Here is a 21,641-nt window from a genome sequence, read left to right on the forward strand (position 1 = left end):
CTGTTGAGTCATTTCCAACTCATGGCAATCTTACAGGACACAGTAGAACTGCCCCAAAAATGTTTCCACGGCTGTAATCTTTACAGAAGCAGACTGCCACTTCTTTCTCCTAAGCAGAGCCTAGTGGGTTCGAACTGCCAGTCTTTCAATTAGCAGCCCAGCTCTGCTTAACCACTATGCCACCGAGGCTAAAACATACATGCATATATGAATATATACACACACACCCATACAGGAAAAATTAGTGCTAACATGAATACACAAATTTCAGGTCAGGTTAAAAGTAGAAGTGATTTTATTTTAAGAAATAACTAGCCTAGAATAAAGAATGTAGAATAATTGAGTGTAAAAAAGATTGTAAAATAATGAGTGCATTTTGCCTTACGTTAAAAAGTGTTTTAAAACTTGACTTTAAGCAACAACAGTAAGCACAACCCTGTTCATGAAAGAAAAATAATGTAATAATTTTTTTTTTTAATGAACTTTTTATATTTGGATTCTTGCTTGGTTTTACCTCAGAAAAGATGCAGCAATGGGAATAGCTCCTTCCTTTGCTTCCATAGATTCACTATTGCGATACCTTTACACGTTCAGGAAGGCATGGTTTGTCCCGGTTAAGTCCCCGGGGTCTCTGGCATGTCTGGCTAAGTTCCAATCTTCTTCTAGCACTTCTTAGCTATGTTTTTTAGGCAGGTTAATTAACTGCTCTGTGCCTCAATTGTTAAATCCTTAAAGTTTGATAACAAAGACTGCCTACCTCATAAAGACCTTCTCAGGAATGAATGAAATATATGTATATTATTTTACACAGTGCCCAACGCATAGTAACATTCAGTGAATTTTAATTATTATTATTCGCTCACTGATTTACTACATTAAAATGTACTTTCATCGTTGTTATTATACATATGGAGCATTTGTCACATGGTCTGGTCTGTGCTAAGTGCTGGGATACAACACTGAAAAAGATGTAGATAGAGCTTGCCTGAAAGATCTCTCTACACAGATCCTCACAGACTCAGACACAGACCAGAACTCCTGCCATCCTCACATTCTGCTAATCTCTCTAACTTAAAATATTTTTAAATGCATATTGTGTGCGTGTGTGACAATTATAAGAGGAAGAGATCATTACAACCCTATCGTTACAAGAAGGGAAAACAACAACACAAGTCAATGTGATTAATATAATTCAACATTAAATTCCTGGTAGCCAAACTAAACAAAACAAAACAATAAATACATGGGTCATGAAGTTTTCTCTGTTTGATAAAAAGGAGCCTATCAGTAAAGTGTAACAGACATCCAAACCCACAGCTCTCTGCCTGCCAGCGTCTCCCCGCTGTGATCACAGCTTTGGCAGCCCCACCTGGGATTCCTATTATGGAGCACTGCAGCAGAAGCAGCCAGCACGCTCTCTCAATGACTATTCTATTTTAACATCAAATTCCAAGAGAGGCTTTCAAAAAATCTTTTTAAATGCATGAATCTACCCACATTCTTTTTTGGAAAAAGACTGGGTATATTTTTAATTTTCCCTTAAGTGTATTTAGATTTTTAATATCAGTTACACAACTGGTTTGTACAAAGAATGTCCTAGTAGTTCACTGTCATGGATAAATGCCTCTCTGTGAGAGCTCCCTGAGGCTGGATTTCTATTTGCTTACCCACATGTTTTCAGCAGAGATCTAAGTGAAGGGACACTCTGCAGGGCTACTGTTGAAGGCCCCCAGGTTCCTCTAGCCAAGGAAACCCCTTTGGCCATGTAGCTCTCTCTTTCTGGGTCACTCGTATGGCCATCAGTAATGCACTGTCCTATTCCATCTGTTTTACCTTGTCAGGAGTTCATGCTTTCTGCTTCAATAAACGGATTTTAACACCCTTGAAGTCAGAGAAATTTGAGTAATCAATAAATTGATTTTATTTACAATGAAAATCAGAGATCCTAAGCTTAAAAGGTGTTTCCTATATTTGGACCTAAAAATATGGACAAAATTAATGTCTATATTTTTTTTTTCTGTTCCCTCTATAAAATATCACTCCCTATAAGGGAACCCTGGTGGTGCAGTGGTTAAGGGTTTGGTTGCTAGCCAAAAGTTGAGCAGTTCAAATCCATCAGTTACTCCTTGGAAAGCCTATGGGTAGTTCTACTCTGTTCTATAGGGTCGCTATGAGTCGGAATTGACTAGACAGCAACAGGTATCTGTATATGTTAACACATAAGCATATGCAATAGGTAGTCAGAACGATATTAAAATATCCTTTAAAGAAATGCATGAATATATAGATGGCTGGAAACTCATCTAAGGGTTTTTCAGTGAAATGATAAAATGGTACTTACGAAAATAAGCACCATTAATTGAGCATTCACTATTCATCAGGCATATATATTTTACATGTATTAATTTTAAACCTCACAAAAACCATAAAAATTTAACTTTATTAGCCCCGTTTTAGGGATGAGTAAACTGAGCCTTAGTTTAGTAACACTCATGTTCTCCCAGCTAGTAACACAGACAGGTTTTACACCCAGATCAGTCTAGGAATAAGACCCAGTTCTGAACCACTATACTCTCCTTTCACTGTGAGGGTAGATCCTATATATGATATGCTGTCAGGGTTGAGCAATGAGTTATTCTAAATTCAAGCCCTTGCTGCTACAACTGGTCACTACAATGCTTCTCTATTCTTCTCAGCAGCCACAGTGCCCACAGTCCCTGGCCTCCTGGCTGCCAGTTACCAAAAACCACATTTTTTTTTTAAAACTCCTAGGAAGATCAGCAATAAAACAAATGAAGGAAGGAGAAGGTGCTGCCTTTATTTCTACCAGCATAAGAGTTACCTGTAAAATACACTTTTGTTCCAGGACTTTATTTTTCAAGCCTGTCTCATCTAAAGAGGGCTATACTAACATTCTTAAGGTGAGCAATGAATTTTAGTTTGAGGAGTTATTTTGAGTTATCTCAATTATTTTAAATACATCTAGTCTGGGGCTTCCTGAAATATGCATTGACTGAACATTCTTAAGAAGGATGGCAATATTTTTCAGTTTAAGATTAAACCTGTCAAATGTTCCAGAACTGCTACTGAAATCATAATAAATAAAGAATTCTTAATATACAAATTCTTATTTTATATTTGCAGTGCATGTGGCTGATATTTGGAAGAGGGCCTAGAAACCCTACAATTATAATCAAGTTTATAAATTCTGCTCTCACTTAATTATAAATCCTGATTACATTTTTTCTGCCAGATTCCTGCCTAATGTTCCCATTTGATAATGAGCTCCATAAAAGCTATCTAATGCACATGGTTTCGTGTGATGTTTCCCCAGGTACCAATGTACTCTGACTTGAAAAGATTACTTGGAGTCTATGCATCTGGAAGTGAATTTCCTGAATCCTGTCATTCTCTGGTGTGCTACAATGAAGCCAGTAACTGGGTCACAGAAGTAGAAAGAGAGTTCTCATCACTAATAATGAGGATGATTTCTTGTACTCCTTTCCTAAGGTTAAGAATTCTTTCAGAGTTTCAAAGGTTTATGTAAACCTATACTGAGCATGGTAATGGGTATGGATTATATAGATATACAAAAACCCAGTGCTATATGTAATCTACTAGCTTCAGGGCCTGCCTAGATTCCTGAGGAGGGATGAGAATCAAGATCAGCATAAAGCTGATTCCTATGAGGTAGAGGTCGGACATACCCCCACTTCCCAACTTTTTCACCATTTCTGACACCAGCCATCCCTCCCATGGCACTCTGCTTCTCTGTTGTGTGATAGTTCCTTGCAATGGTCACACAGAACTCACAGACCATAGTCACAATTATGTGGTTTATTAGGGAAGTAACAGGCTACAACTGGAGATAGGGATCAACTTGGAAGTTACAGGATAAAGCTCAAGAGGCAGAAAAAAGTTCTTCAACCAGGACAGCTTCCAACCAAGACACCTGTCAGCTTCTTGGCCATGCCGCATGCAGGTCATTTCCTCATGTCCACTGCCACAGAGCCCTGCTCAGGCCTGGTCTCTGCCTTGCTCAGGTAAGTGTTACAGCTCTTTTGGCCTTGCCACCAAGTGCCTAGAGGCAGCCCACTCCACCAGCTAGTCTCCTGCCCAAAGGCACTCAGTTCTCTAGCTCCACGGGTCAGGAAACCCACTGCAGCTACCTTGCTCCGTGGGCCAGGAAGCCCACGGGAGCCACTTCACACCAGTCTTTTGGTTTCTCCCACTCAACGTTGCTGCCTCTCGTGCTGCTGCAGCTCGTACTGTTGTGTCCATTTCACTGTCTCCAGTGTTACGACTCTCTTCTGGGTCTAGGAGGTTCTCAGTGTAGGGACCCTTGATCCAAAGAATGTGCTCTGCTCCAGGCTCTTCTTGATGGTAGTGAGGTTCCTCCTTAGCCTCTATGGGATTGGCCCTTACAATTCTAGCAGGATTACAGTGCTGACCAAAACCCTCAGTAGACAAAAAGTCACCTAATTTACGTAGTAATGGAACAATCCTAGCAAGGGTTTTACGTACCTTATTTGCTTAGTAAGCTGTCTAATCCCTGCAAGGTACATAAAATAAACCAATCACAGGACAGGCTGTGATCCAACCAATTATTTTTGGCAGAATTATAAACCCAATGCCACATATGCCATGTATATGAGAAACTCTTTGCCCTGAAATATAAAAATCAGTTGCTATTGAATAGATTCTGACTCATGGTGATCCCATGTGTGCCAGAGTAGAACTGTGCTCCATTAGGTTTTCAATGGCTGAGTTTTGAAAGTAGATTGCCAGGCTTTTCTTCCTAGATGCCTCTGGGTAGACTTGAACCACCAATCTTTTGGTCAGTAGCTAAGCATGTTAACTAATTCCATTACCCAGGAACTCCACAGATATATAGCCATGCAATTTAACATTTTTCCAGAGCTATTTCCCTAGAATTAGTGAAAAGACTTGAGAACATTCCTGTTTTCTGAAGGTTACTAAACACTGTATCTAACATGGATTTTTCCTGTTTTTCAGGGAAGTGCTCTTAAACATTATTCTGGAACTTTTTTCTCTGAATTAAGCAGGCCAGACAGCATCACTAAACTTTTTTTTTTTTTTACTAAGCTCAAGCATTTTTATAAAGAAATACACACAATGTATAAGTAAATTGTAACATTTTAATGTTCAGGTTATATAGAAATTTATTTACTTAGGTACATTTTATACTGTACTATACTAAAAAGATGTGGCAGCTTGCTTCCGTAAAGATTAATAGCCTTGGAAAACCTATAGGGTCACTCTGCATCAGAAGCAACTAGACAGCAGCAGTAAGAAATGATATCTCATTTTCAGATATTTTTCTTAGGTAAATAATCAGCTTGCCTTGTTTCTGATTTAAGCTCAGTCCATTTCACAGCCCTTCAAGAAAACTCCAAATAAAAGGAGCGAGGAGGATCACGAGATTTAAAATTTAGGAATTTTTAATACTGCATAGATACGTAGGAACTCCACTATTATCCTCTGCTAGCCCAAGACTTCTTAAACAGAGGTTAGATGATGGAAGGAGTAAGATACCACTCATAGAATTAAATATTATTGCCCCACTCTCTCTCTTTCTTACTTCTGCAGTGAAAAACTTTCGGTTCTTTTCTCTTTCCCCTACCTACTGTTATTGTTACAAAATTCACATCTACACAGTACAATGTAATCTCTTTTGTAAATTTTGGGTCAGTACAAGCAGTAAGTTTAATCATTCTGCTGCAGATGAAAAGCATTGGAAGGTATTTTTCACACATTAACAAGGAACTTCAAAGAAGATGAGCCAGAACAAATGAAAATTGGAAATGAGTCACTCTTATCAAAAGGTCAGTCAACTGATTTCAATAATTAACAGAGAGGGGTGGATGGGGCACCTCTTGGAAAGTTTTTTTTTGCTTTAAACAAACAAGTCTACAATCTTACTTACATTTCCTTTAACTGGCACTTTGTCCTGCTTGTGACACAGCTGTTACTACTTTCCACAGCCCCCAACCCAATAAAGGAAGGAATCATAAATACAGAAAAGACAGATTCTCAAATGAAGAAAAATGCCCAGACAATGATAATTTACCACTTTAAAACAAACCTTTGTTTTGACGTATTTTCGTATTTAAACAACCTTGTGATTTGTTAGGAGCGAAGGAAAGAACATACAATGATGGCAGCTGTTAAGATTTACACTGTTAATTTATATTCAGGCTAAGAGATGTTCTCAGAATCTAATTTATAAATAAAATTCCAAGAGATGCTCACAAAATAACACTCAGGCTATCAAAATATTTATCCAGTAGTAGCTATTTCTGTTATGTGCATGACTTCAAAGAGGTTTGTATTATTTTTCAAGTTTATGCGTGCAAAATACAAATGAATATGTGGTGTTTTGCTCTACAAGTATATGTGTCTACATTTTGTAAGTAAAAGGAGGAGGGTAAGTTTATTCATTGTCACTAGAAAATAAGGCAAAAAACAATTTATATGAATGCCCATGTTATGTATTCCATACACTAGAAGAAGGATTAAAAACTGTTTCCCTCTCTCTTCTCTCTTGCTCCTAGGTAATTAAAAAGCAACAATTGACTATAGATTTTTATACTACCTTTACTCCAGTGATATATTTTAAAAAGGGGAAGAGATGAGCTTTGAACCTGGTAAAACTTCATAAGTAAAAGAACAAGTGAGGAAATTCCTAGAAAGTAGGATCGTGACATAAAATACATGAGGGTCACTTAAATTTGAATTTCAATAAACAATGAATTTTTTTAGTATAAGTATTTCCACAATAGTACATGAGATAACCTTACCGGAAAAAGTATTCATTGTTTATCTGAAACTGAAATGTAATTGGAAGCCCTGTTGGTTTTTTTCTCTTAAGTATGATAACTCAAAAGAAAACTGAATGGAGATTACATTGTCATATCTTAGAGGACCACCAACACATTGGCACATTTATCATTTGCATGGGACCTTGAACTTTACCCTGTGTATATACTTGAACACACAGCTTTTTGTCTATCCCACCATTTGGAAGTCAAACTGAGTTCTCCTTGAGCATGGTTTAGAGTCAACTCCTAGCAATATGCTTGCTATGTGATTTTGGTCCAGTCACCTAAAATTTCTATTTGTCATTCTTCTTACTTGTAAAAATTAGGATATTAATACATACCTTATAAGTACAGTGAAGTAACTGAAATATTGTCCTCTGTGTGCTTAGCACAATCCCTGACAAGTAGTAATTGATTTGGTAAAGTGCAGTGGTGAGCACTGGGGGAGGGGTTGCTCTAGAACAGAGTATCCTGAATTTGAAACCTGTCTGCATCACTTACCAGTAGTGTGGCCTTGGATAAGTTCCTGTATCTTTGACAGCTTCAAGTGCTTCATTTGGATATAGGTATAATGATGGTAAATCCCTCATAGGATTGTTGTGGAATTAAAAGAATCATTGCACATAAAACTATGACAATAATTTCATGATGATGAATCTAAAACGTTAAGACCCTTGAAGATTTCGGTAAATATTTGCTAACTAATAAATTGCATGCACAATTTGCAACCTCGCATTAATTGCACATGCAAGGTATCCATGTTTGGAATTATTGTATAAAAGTTTTGCCTTTTATCTTGAATTTTGTGTTAAAAATCATTTCTTATATTCTAGGCTCTGTCAGGATCCTAAAAACAATTTATGTCAGAACAGTGTTTTTGTGATCAGCTGCCAAGCTAAAGGTTGGCAGTTAGAACCCACCCAGCAGTGCTATGAAGGAGAGTCCTGGCAATCTGTTTCCAAAAAGATTACAGGCAAAAAAATCCTATGGAGCAGTTCTACTCTGTAACACACGTGGTCACCATGAGAAGGAACCGACTCAGTAGCAATGGGTATGGTTTTTTGGTTTATAAAATCTTTCATTTGACTTGAAGGTGACAACATAGTGCCTGTTTATAAACTAAGTCAAATCTTTATTTTAAAAAATTCTGTTTATACCTCTTCCATAAATTTAATATCAGTGCTGGAGCATATGGACAGATTTGATTTAAAGATGCTTCTACTTAAAGAAATAAAATACTACATAAAAAATTTTTTTTTTTTAAATACTAAGTTATTGTAATTGTTAGTGAAAGTAATACCTTGGCAGAAGTGTTCACATTTTTACATGTGTCTGGAGGTATTTAATATGATTCAGTTAAATAACTCGTGGGAAAAAAATGAAATTTTTAAAATGAAATTTTAGGAAAAATTAAGAACCATGATAGTTTGTCTTCTACTTTTTTTATTTCCCTCAAATGTCTCTGTTTTTAAAAATTAAAATAAAATACCTGAAAAGAAGACAGCACAACAATAAAATTAGTATGAAGACTGAAATAGCAACATTTATAAAAACCAATTATTGTTGAGTAAACTGACTCATGACAAACCCATGTGTGACAGAGTAGAACTGTATTCTACAGGGTTTTTTGGAAGTAGATCTCCAGGCCTTTCTTCTGAGGTATCTGTGGGTGGACTGACTTAAACCTCCAACCTTTCAGTTAGCAGCCAAGTATGTTAACCATTGCACTATCCAGGGACTCCTAGCAATATTTATGGAGTCATACAAATTATGGATAACATTGCGAAGAATGGGAATTCCGGAACACTTAGTTGTGGTCAAGAGAAATATTTACATAGATCAAGAGGCAGCTGTTGGGACAGAACAAGGGGATACTGATTGGTTTAAAGTCAAGAAAGGTGTGCATCAGGGTTGTACTCTTTCACCATACCTACTCAATCTGTATGCTGAGCAAATAATCTGAGAAGCTGGACTGTATGAAGAAAAACGGGGCATCAGGCTTGGAGGAAGACTCATTAACAACCTGCGTTATGCAGATGACACAACCTTGCTTCCTGAGGGTGAAGAGGACTTGAAGCACTTACTAATGAAGATCAAAGACCACAGCCTTCAGTATGGATTGTACCTCAACATGAAGAAAACAAAAATCCTCACAACTGGACCAATGAGCAACATCATGATAAACGGAGAAAAGGTTGAAGTTGTCAGGGATTTCATTTTACTTGGATCCACAATCAACACCCATGGAAGCAGCAATCAAGAAATCAAAAGACACATTGCATTGGGTAAATCTGCTGCAAAGGACCTCTTTAAAGTGTTGAAGAACGAAGAAGATGTCACCTTGAAGACTGAGGTGTACCTGATCCAAGCCATGGTATTTTCAATTGCATCATATGCATGTGAAAGCTGGACAATGAATAAGAAAGACGGAAGAAGAATTGACGCCTTTGAATTGTGGTGTTGGCGAAGAATATTGAATATACCACGGACTGCCAAAAAGAATGAAGAAATCTGTCTTAGAAGAAGTACAACCAGAAAGCTCCTTAGAAGCAAGGACGGCAAGACTGCATCTTACATACTTTGGACATGTTGTCAGGAGGGATCAGTCCCTGGATAAGGACATGATGCTTGGCAGAGTACAGGGTCAGCAGAAAAGAGGAAGACCCTCAATGAGGTGGATTGACACAGTGGCTGCAACAGTGAGCTCAAGCATAACAACGATTTTAAGGATGGCTCAGGACCAGGCAGTGTTTCTTTCTGTTGTGCAGAGGGTCGCTATGCGTCAGAACTGACTCTACGGCACCTAACAACAACAACATTAGTCAGGATACATTGGGTTATGCCACAGCAATACGTTAAATCAAAAATTAAGTGGCTTAATACAATGGCAGTTTATTTATGATTTATGCTACCTGGTCAGTGCAGGTCAGTGAAAGGTTTTGTTTCATATACTCAGTTGGGAATCCATATGGACAGAGGGACCATTTTGTAATTCATCATGGCAGAGAAATATAGAGTAGAGAATTCATACCTATACGTAAATGCCTTAGCCCACAAGTGCCAAAGTCACTTACAACCTAACCTGTTGGCTAGAAAGTTATGTAACTAAGTGGGGGGCTGAAAAAGATGACAGAGCACTGGTATGCTTAGTGAACAGTGATTGTCTTTACTAAGGAGCTAACATCATCAAATGGTCGATTGCAAATCTTACCATCGCCAGTTTTTTTTTTTTTTTTTTTTTAATGTATGAAGTTACTAGTAACAAAAGCTTGTCTTTGCTTCACAATATACCAATCTCTATTCCATTCCCCCCAGTCAGGCTTGAGATAAAAAAGAGAATGTGCTTATAGCTCACAAAATTTAATTATTTCTTTCTAACCAGATACAGTTGAACTTGTCAGCCATGTTGATATTGAGTAATTGCCTATATATCTTGTCTTTCCTCACAATTTGATCTCTTTTCATAATGAAAGCTCAAGGAATTTGTTGTTTCCTTTTCTACAGATGTTTCTCATTTGATGTTGCAAATGTGCTACTGAAAAGTTACGTGTAAATACAGATTTTTATAAATCTAATCACATTCCCATTAACTTTATCTTCGCTTCTGCTTTGCAGTAGCTCTGGACAATTTATCTTTAAATTAGTCTCAGTTTTACAGAGAAGAATGGCAGGTCAGAGGGTATTTCCCAATAGGCTGGGATACGAACAGACCTTCCATCACCAGGACATGGACTGTTTCTTTCACAATGACGTATTATCGGAGTCCTTTTAGGGAAAAGATACATTCTGAAAAGAAAAAGAGAAGACTTCCAGAGAAACAAACTACGGGAGAAAGGAATTTACTTCTATTTTAAGTATATGACAATAAATATTACTTAATATGATTGTAAGTAATTTTACTGTAATGGTATGTGCTAGTACAGAGCATTGGTATCTTTTTTATTATATATTGAGTCTCCTACACAAATAAACTAGCAATTCTATTTCATGGGCTCCCAGAGTGAAGAGGAAAAAATGACACTAAAACAAAAAAAGAAAGGAGATTAAAAAAAGGGAGAGGTGGGCAAGGCATTTTGTAATTTGTCCAGATATGAGTTTCTGCACTAATTTTGTTAACTAAACACTGAAAAAAACTGAACAATACGTTTTACTGAAAACTGAACAATGCAATTCTCTTGTCTTCCTCTCTTCATCTTTTTCCCCAGAATGATTTGCTACAGACTCTGGAGACTTGGGGGATAGTCAGTTCAGCATGAAAGAACTTTCTTTATCTGTTATATTATTCTGAATTGTGTTTTCTTGTAGCCTAACTTTATTGCAATTGTAATTCACTGATCCATAGAAATCACAGACTCAAAGAATCTTTTTGTAGACAGGGACCTCAAAGGCCAATAATCCTCTTTGGTGTGCTCTGAGCCATATTCTAGCAAAGTAAGAGAAAATATCAGTGAAAAATATAAAAAAGACCGGAGGATGGGTAGCACAGAGCAAAAATGACTTTGCGGGAAGAGGCAAAAGCTAAGACTGTACTGAATTCACATGGCAGAATTAGATTATATTTTAAGACTAAGTGTCATGGATTGAATAGTGTCCCCCCAAAATAGCTGTTAACTTGGCCATGCTATGATTCCCAGTGTTGTGTGATAGTCCACCATTTTGTCAACTGATGCAATTTTCCTACATGATGCAAGTCCTGCCTCTAAGATGTTAATGAAGTGGGATTAGCATCAGGTATGTTGATGAGGCAGGACTTTATCTATAAGAGTAGATTTTGTCTAAAGCCAATCTCTTTTGAGATATAAAAGAAAGAAGTGAGCAGAGAGACGGGGGACTTCATACCACAAAGAAAAAAAACTCCAGAAACATAGCACATCCTTTGGACCCTGGGGTGCCTGCATTGAGAAGCTCCACTATCAGTGGAAGATTGATGACAAGGACCTTTCTCCAGAGCCAACAGAGAGAGAAAGCCTGCCTCTGGAGCTGGTGCCCTGAATTCAGTCTTCTAGCCTCCTAGGCTGTGAGATAATAAATTTCTCTTTGTTAAAGCCATCCACTTGTGGTATTTTTGTTACAGCAGCACTAGATGATTAAACACTAAACATTGCTTTTCTAGTCACCTTGTTGTTCCCACATCTATATTGATTACAGAATGTAATGACATAGCCTTACCTCCAGTTATATGTACATTAACTATGCTATTTTGTAGTCAGAAAAAGTTGCTATTCAATACATATAAATAAACCAAAAGTACTTGAAAGTGCTACTGTTTTGTCTGAATGAATGCTTGTTATTGAAGTTGGTATAAACTTGAAAGAAGAGGTTAAGAAACAGAAGTATGTTATCAAATAAGTTGCCAAGGATTAAATTGCTTAGTTAAGACCACAATTTGCAGAATAATTGTAGAAGCTAAATGGAGAGGATAACTTGGCCAAGAATGAGAAACTCAGGGTGTCCATTACAGCCTCAGAAACAGCCAGATTTTCAGGGAAATGCCTTGAGGGCCTTAATTTCCTATTTAATTTAAAATATATAAAAAAAAATACATTGTGCAGGAACATGAACACAGACAATAAGTGCATATTAAACACACGGGAAAGCTTGTCTGTAGGGAAAAGGGGAAACGGAGTAGGCACTGGGGATAAAAGACAACTAATCCACTCAGTCAGTTAATGAGAAGGGGGCTTCCTTCTGAGTCCTACAATGATGAGAGAACGCAGAAATCCTGGAACTTCTGAAGGCTGAACTGAACAGGCCCACAGAATCATCTGCTGTAGCAGTAGCTACAGATTCCACATAGGGTAGGTTATCAGGCAGGTTGTTGGGCAGTACAGTGGCCTTGGGTCCTGGAGATCCACAGGCCAAGGGAATCTGACACAGCACATATGAAGTGTGTGATATATGCCTGTTAAGGATTGAACTGTGTCCTCCCAAAATATGTGCTGAAATTCTAACCCCTATACCTGTGGATATATTTCCATTTGAGAATAGGTTTTCTTTGCTATACTAATAAGGCCATATCAGTACAGGGTGTGTCCTAAAGCTAATCGCTTCTGAGTCATAAAATAGAGCAGATTAGACACACAAGCAAACACAAGCTGGAGGAAGAGAGATGCCACATGAGGATCACCAAGGAACTGAGGAAATCTGAGGCTACAGAAGCTGAAAGAAACTAGAATCTTCCCCCAAAATGAACAGAGAGAGAGCTTCCCCCATAGCTAACACCCTGAATTCAGTCTTCTAGACTCCTGAACTGTGAGAAAGTGAATTTCTCTTCTTTAAAGCTACCTCGTCTTAGTTATCTAGTGCTGCTATAACAGAAATGCTACATAGTTGATAGCTTTAGCAAAGAGAAATTTATTCTCTTGCAGTCTAGGAGGCCAGAAGTCTAAATTCAGGGTGCCAGCTCCAGGGGAAGTTTCTCCTTTTCTATAGGCTCTGGGGGAAGGTCCTTGTTATCAATCTTCCCTGGTCAAGGAGCTTCTCAGTGCAGGGACCCTCAGGTCCAAAGGACGCGCTATCCTCCTGGCTCCCCTTTCTTGGTGGTATGAGGTCCCCCTGTCTCTCTGCTCACTTCTCTCTTTTATATCTCAAAAGAGATTGGATCTAAGACACAATTTTGTAGATTGAGCCCTGCCTCATTAACCTAACTGCCTCTAACCCTGCCACATTAACATCATAGAGGTAGAATTTACAACTCACAGGAAAATCACACCAGATGACAAAATGGTGAACAATCACACAAAACTGGGAATCATGGACTAGCCAAGTTGACTCATATTTTGGGGGGACACAATTCAATCTATGACATACCCATTTTGATATTTGTGTTACAGCAGCACTAAGAAATTAAGGCAATATCTTTATGAATCATTTTGCCAATTTCTTTGAACTGTTTACCGAGGAACAGAGTTGCTGGATCATGGAGGGTGTAAATACTCCATTTCACTAAGTGATGGCAAATAGCTATTCATTGTAACTGGAATGTCCACACTCTCTGCACTCTCTGCAGCAGTATATAAAGATTCCTGTTTTCCAATACCCTTACCAACAATTGGTATGATCTACCTGATTTTTGCCTGTATAATAAAGTATATTCCATTAGTATTTTAATTTGCATTTCTTTGATTATTAATTAACTGGAGCATTAGCATTTTTTATGTGTATTAGCATTTTGGGTTTCATCTTCTGTAAATTGCCTTCTTGAAATTTTGTTTTTCTACTGAGGCAGCTGTCCTTTTTGTGTCGATAGTTTTCTTTGGTTTCTTTGTATTTTAGATCAGTGTTTCTCATGAGATCTGATGTGAAAAATCCACTTTGTCTTTTTTTTAAATTCCAATCAGTAACATATAGTATTATGAAATACAAATGATTATAAAAATGAAATTAAAAAGATATACAAAATACAAATATGTTTTCTTTATTATAAAAGTCAGCAGACGTAATATTAAAACCAAAACAAACCCACTGGGATTGAGTTGATTCTGACTCATAGCAACCCTATAGAACAGAGTAGAACTGCCCCATAGGGTTTCCAAGGAGCAGCTGGTGGATTCAAACTGCTACCCTTTTGGTTAGCAGCAGTAGCTCACTATAGCTCTCAACCACTGATCCACCAGTGCTCCAGACATAATATTAGGTTTAAATAAATAAATCAGAACAAATAAAACATAGGAAAAACTACGCACAAGTGTGTATATAGGCAAATAATGTAGAGGATCACTACTACACTCCAAAAATTTTGCATCCCATAATTTTATCTATGGGAAAAGCTACATAGGAAATCTTGATTCTCCGTAATGAATGCATAAATACACGATTTAAACAAACATTTTGTGCCTCAATCATTAAAGTTTCTAACTTAACAAATGAGTTTGATATTTGCGTGTTTATCTAAGTTGGACTAAGTCCAACTGTACACTGTGCAAATAAGTCAAGAAGCTGGACTATATGAAGAAGAACCAGGCATCAGGATTGGAGGAAAACTCATTAACAACCTGCCTTATGCAGATGACACAACCTTGCTTGCTGAAAGTGAAGAGGACTTGAAGCACTCACAGATAAAGATCAAAGACCACAGCCTTCAGTATGGATTACAATTCAGTATAAAGAAAACAAAAATCTTCACAACTGGACCGATACCCCACATCATAATAAACAGAGGAAAGACTGAAGTTACCAAGGATTTCAGTTTACTTGCATCTACAATCAACACCCATGGAAGCAGCAGTCAAGAAATCAAATGACGCATTGCATTGGGCACATCTGCTGCAAAGGGCTTCTTTAAAGTGTTGAAAAGCAAAGACGTCACCTTGAAGATTAAGGTGTGCCTGACCCAAGCCATGGTATTTTCAATTGCATCATATGCATGTGAAAGCTAGGATACGAATGAATGAGGAAGATCAAATAAGAATTGATGCCTTTGAATTGTGGTGTTGGTGAAGAATATTGACTATACCATGGACTGCCAAAAGAATGAAAAAAATCTGTCTTGGAAGAAGTACAACCAGAATGCTCCTTAGAAGCAAGGATGGCGAGACTGTGTCTTACATACTTTGGACATGTTGTCAGGAAGGATCAGTCCTTGGAGAAGGACATCAGGCTTGGTAAAGCAGAGGGTCAGCGGAAAAGAGGAAGACCCTCAAAGAGATGTACTGACACAGTGGTTGCAACAATGGGTTCAAGCATAACAACGATTGTGAGCACTGCGCAAGACCAGGCAGTATTTCATTCTGTGGTGCATAGGGTCGCTATAAGTTGGAACCAACTCCAAGGCACCTAACAACAACAACAACAAGTTGGACTAACATCAGTGCTATGGTAGGGGATGATGTATTTCTAAATGGTTTCTATGACTTGTTTTAAAGCAACATCCTAAAGGTATTTTGATAAGGGTGGAAAGATTTCTAAGCAATTTAGGAAATTCAAGATTTCTACTTATCTTATTCCCAAAATAAGTGTTGTATTTACAAAATTATCAGCAATTCTTCATCAGTAGTCAGTTCCAACAATTTATCCTGTAAGGTTGTGATTCAATTTGAATTATCTTTCAGTGAAAGAACTAGATTTCAAATCCATATTTTTATATGTGTTTCTTATTTTGATGGAAAATGAAATTCAAATTGTTCTAAAAAATTTTAAGGTTTTCAGTGATAATATTTAGCAGATATGCAATACTAAGATTATCACCTACTCTATTGAAAATTGTTACTTTTTATGAGCTATATCATAAAAATTTGTAGAAATATGTATTCTTCTAAGACTTTTCCCTTTTAGTCTTATCAGCCAGTAAAAAAAAAAAAAAAGTTTCATTCTCTGCATGGAAGTATTAAGATCATTAAAAATGCTAACTATATGAGATACATAAGCAACTCCATATGTCTAATTCACATCTTTAAAAAGTTAAGAGAAAAACTTTTTTCTTACCTTGCAGAATCACTAAGAGATCATTCGATGTTCTATATTTCCCTCAATAGCCATCACTTATCCGCATGCAAGAGTGATCATTTAAGACTAACTTTCATATTATCACATAGTAATGACAGTAATCTCAAACTTAATGCATTAACCTTTACAAATCCACAATTTTTATGATGTCTCTAAGCACACTGTTTAGTTCAGCTGTCTTTTTTTTTTTTTTTTTTTGGTAGGCTTTCTTGATTAAAGAAGTATGATGTTGATTTCCATTCTAGCACCAGCTACTTCTCCTTGTTGTTGTTGTGTGCCCTCAGATCTATTCTGACTCACAAGCTCACTAGCGAATGTCTTAGTTTCCTAGTGCTGCTGTAACAGAAATAGCATAAGTGGGTGACTTAAACAGAAACTTATTTTCTTACAGTTTAGGAGGCTAGAAGTCTAAGTTCAAGATGCTACCTCTAGGCGAAGCCTCTCTGCTGCTCTGAAGGAAAATCTTTGGCTCCTTCAGCTTCTCTTCCTTGGTTCCCCGGCAATCTTCATGTGATGCTTGTAACTTCCCCTCTGTTTGTCCTTCCTTTTCAGTGCCTAATCAGCTCTTTTTATGTCTCAAAGATGATTGGCTTAAAACACACCCTACACTGATATGATCTCATTAACATAATAAAGAAAGTCCTATTCCCAAATGGGATTACATCCACAGATATAGGGGTTTAGTATTTATAACACATATATTTTTTTTGGGGGGGGGGATTAAATCCATAACAGCGTAACTACTTCAGGATATTTTTCATGCCATTTTGGCTATGCTAACAGAATACAATGTTCTGCTGCTATTCATAAGGTTTTCACTGGCTAAGTCTTTTCAGAAGTAGACTGCTGGGTCTTTCTTCCTAGCCTGTCTCAGTTTAGAAGCTCAGCTGCTACCTGTCCTCCATGAATAACCTTGTTGGTATAGCAAGGTGGTATAGCTTCCAGCATCATAGCAACACGCAAACCCCCATAGTACGGCAAACTGACAGACACATAGGGGAAGCCAAAAGGGAAGAAAACGCTCGGCATTTCTTGAGCGGAAAGAACTGAGGAAAAAATTCAAGCCTCATGTTGTAATAGTGGAGGATTCTATGGGGAAAATATTAAACGAAGTAGGAAGCATCAAAAGAAGTTGGAAGGAGTAGAGAGAGTCATACTAAAAAGAATTAGTTAACATTCAACCATTTCAAGAGGAAGCACATGATCAGGAACTGATGGCACTGAAGGAAGAAGTCCAAGCTGCACTGAGTCCAATTGAGATGTTTCAGCAAATGGATGCAGCCCTGGAAATGCTCACTTGTCTATGCCAAGAAACATGTCAGACAGCTTCCTGGCCAATCGACTGGAAGAGATACATATTTATGCCTATTCCCAAGAAAGGTGATCCAGCTGAATGCAGAAATTGTTAAATAATATCATTAATATCACACAGAAGCGAAATTTTGTAGAAGATCATTCAAAAGTGACCGCAGCAGTGTATCGACAAGGAATTGCCAGAAATTTAGGCAGGATTCAGAAGAGGACGTGGAACCAGGGATATCATCATTGATGTCAGATGGATCTTGGCTGAAAGCAGAGAATACCAGAAGGATGTTTACCTATTGACTATGCAAAGGCATTCAACTGTGTGGATCATATATAAATTATGGATAACATTGAAAAGAATGGGAATTCCAGAACACTTAATTGTGCTCACGAGGAACCTGTACATAGATCAAAAGGCAGTTGTTCAGACAGTACAGAGAATACTGAGTGGTTTTAAGTCAGGAAAGGTGTGTGTCAAGGTTGTATTCTTTCACCATACCTATTCAATCTGTATCCTGAGCAAATAATCCTAGAAACTGGACTATATGAAGAAGAATCAGGCATCAGGATTGGAGGAAGACTCTTTAACAACCTGCATTATGCAGATGACACAACCTTGCTTGCTGAAAGTGAAGAGGACTTGAAGCGTTTACTAATGAAGATCAAAGACTAGAGACTTCAGTATGGATTATACCTCAAAATAAAGAAAACAAAAATCCTCACAACTGGACCAATAAGCAGCATCATGATAAACGGAGAAAAGATTGAAGTTATCAAGGATTTCATTTTACTTAGATCCACAATCAACACCCATGGAAGCAGCAGTCAAGAAGTCAAAAGATGTATTGCATTAGGCAAATCTGCTGCAAAGGACCTTTTTAAAGTGTTCAAAAGCAAAGATGTCACTTTGAGGACTAATGTGCACTTGACCCAAGCCATGGTGTTTTTAATTGCCTCATATACACTTGAATGCTGGACAATGAATAAGAAAGACCAAAGAATTGAAGCCTTTGAATTGTGGTGTTGGCAAAGAATATTGAATATACCATGGACTACCAAAACAACAAACAAATCCGTTTTCGAAGAAGTACAACCAGAATGCTCCTTGGAAGCAAGGATGGCGAGACTGTGTCTAACATACTTTGGACATGTTGTCAGGAGGGATGAGTCCCTGGAGAAGGACATCATGCTTGGTAAAGTGCAGGGTTGGTGGAAAAGAGGAAGACCCTCAATGAGATGGATTGACACAGTGGTTGCAACAATGGGTTCAAGCATAACAACGATTGTAAGGATGGCTCAGGACCTGGCAGTATTTTGTTCTGTTGTGGGTGAGGTCGCTGTGAGTCAGAACCAACTCAACGGTGCCTAACAGCAACAACAACAACATCAGAACACGCTACAACACAAAAAAAGCTTCAAAATATACTTGTTGACAATGCAATCCAACTTGATTTTATACAGTTTGGAATTAGTTGTGTTTATCAGCAATAAATTAAGAAAAAAAATTCTTTGTTTATATAACCATAGTGTTTATACATACAATAAAAGAATTACCATGTTAGCAACATATATGCAATGGTCAAGTTGCAAGAAACACATTTTGCAAGTTTTATTTGTTCTATGAATTATTCTTGCATATTATTAGCCACTTCCTGAATATATAAAGTTATGGTGTCATTGGAAAGTTGTATTTGAGTTATAGTCTTTGCTGCAGATTCCCCAACATTTGCAAGCAAACATCTTCCACTAAATGTTTTGGTGACTATTTATGGTATTTTAGTCTTGAAAATACCATGTGCTACTATATAAACCCATCACCCACTGCCGTTAAGAAGCCCACAAATCACTAATGTTTACATATGACATATGGAACATCTGCTCATGTTGGCTTTTTAATTCAATGCTTTTTTTTTTCCAAAGAATCCTTTTGATTTTAACTTATTTCTCTATGCTTTATATGCAAATACCATTTCAATTACAAAGATTTCATTGCTCCATTAGCCAGTAAAATTCTGTAAATAATACACAGTAGTTTGTCACTTCCCGATTAAGGTTATTTACAAAACTAAACTCAATATGAAGGATTATACTTACGCTTAAAAGTAGTACAATTGTTGTGGCCTTCATTTCTTTGAAATTACCTCCATCAACATCATTTAGTCTAATACTTCAGCCACATTCAGAAAAGATGTACCATTTCTTGACAAAAAAAATTCTACAGGAACTTGTTTGACTATAAATTAAAGTTAAAAAATAAATAGTATCCATCTAACTATCCTGATGTAGCTACTAATATTAAGTTATAAGTTTAAAATTGACTTGCTTATTTGATACTTCAAGAATGTACCAACAAGAAAATATCCTTGCCTAAACTTAAACGTCATCAAGAGTTAATGGTCAGGCCTAGTTTATTAGATTGAGGAAAACAGAAGAGGACTTGGGCTCCCTGCCTCCAGAGGAGATAATGATCCCACCAGATCAGTGGTGTAGAAGGGAAAGAGAGCATACGAAGGGAAAAGAAGAATTGACATGGAGAGAGTGTCAACCTTCTGCCAACAGGGAGCCATGTGGTGTCTGATTCAGGAGCTACAGAACATCTCCTAGTCATTTAAACAGTTTCTGCATGTTACCTGTATTGAGAAGCAATGTTTGCTGTCCTGTCGCTGTCATACAAGATGAATGGCTGCCAATCACATCTGATAATAAAAGCCCAGGACATACAGACCTAATCTTAAGGCCCCTGAGATGGAGAATATGCTCTATGCACCTAAAGAGGCAATGGTGGTATGAAAGAGGAAGTCTCCAACACTATACATGGATGCCCCAGGAAGAGTGAGTGGTAAAACAAACAAAAAACTCCATTTCACCATGCGATGTCCCACAGCAACACACTCTCAACTTAGCGAGCAACATAAACTTTACCCTTTTTTTGTCCTTATTTGTATTCAACTCCACCTTTTTCACTTCACCCCACCACTCTCTAGAGTATAACCTCCTTGAGGATAAGGTCTGAGTCTTATTTATCTTTGGATCTCTTTCCCCTGACAGATTATCTGGCACATAGTACATCTTCAGTGAATATCTATTGAAAGAATGAATGGATGAGTAAAAGGCTGAATGGATAACTGGCTACTTAATAAAAGAATAACAAAGAAATGAATACATGAATGGTTTTTCCCTAAGATTCAGAGAAAGTTCAGAAGACTCACATTTTACTTACTATCTTGGACTAGGGAGTCCAGCAATCTGAAACAAAATTTCATCATCAGTAAAATGGAGATACTATTACCTAGCACAATGATACACTATCTGAATTGAAAGCATTTATATATGTGAAAGTACATGGGAAACAGGAGATACACAAGCTTTAGGAATTATTATTTCATTTCTACTTCATTTTCATTTGAGAACTTTATTCTCAAGTTTAGCATGCATGAGTCAGTTGGGAACATATTAAAAAGCTGACCCCTCTTTCTCCCAGAGATTCTCATTCAGAGGTTTGGGTAGGGCCCAGGAACCCACATGCTTAACAAGCTTCCCAGGGAGTTGTGATGAAAGTGGTCCACAGAGCACACCTTGGGAAATGCAGCTTTAAGGGTGTCTTAGTCATCTAGTGCCACTATAACAGAAATGCCACAAATGGGTGGCTTTAACAAACAGAAATTTATTTTCTCACAGTTTAGAAGGCTAGAAGACTGAATTCAGGGTGCTGGCTCTAGGGGAAGGCTGTCTCTCTCTGTCAGCTCTGAAGGAAGGTCCTTGTCTCTTTTGAGGTTCTGCTCATCTCTGCTTTCTTGCTTGTTTAATCTCTTTCATATTGCAAAAGATATTGACTTAAGACATCCCCTACACTAATACGGTCTTATTAACATAACAAAGAAAATCTGTTCCTAAATGGGATTATAACCACAGGTATAGGGGTTAGGATTTACAACACATATTTTGGGGGGACAAAATTCAATCCATACCGAAGGGAAATGGTATGAAAATAGCTTCCCCATCATTTTCTAACAGAAGACCCTGAAACATAAGACCAGAGGATGACAAAGG

This window comes from Loxodonta africana, chromosome 1 (assembly GCF_030014295.1).
Source record: "Loxodonta africana isolate mLoxAfr1 chromosome 1, mLoxAfr1.hap2, whole genome shotgun sequence".
In the NCBI taxonomy this organism is placed as follows: Eukaryota; Metazoa; Chordata; class Mammalia; order Proboscidea; family Elephantidae; genus Loxodonta; species Loxodonta africana.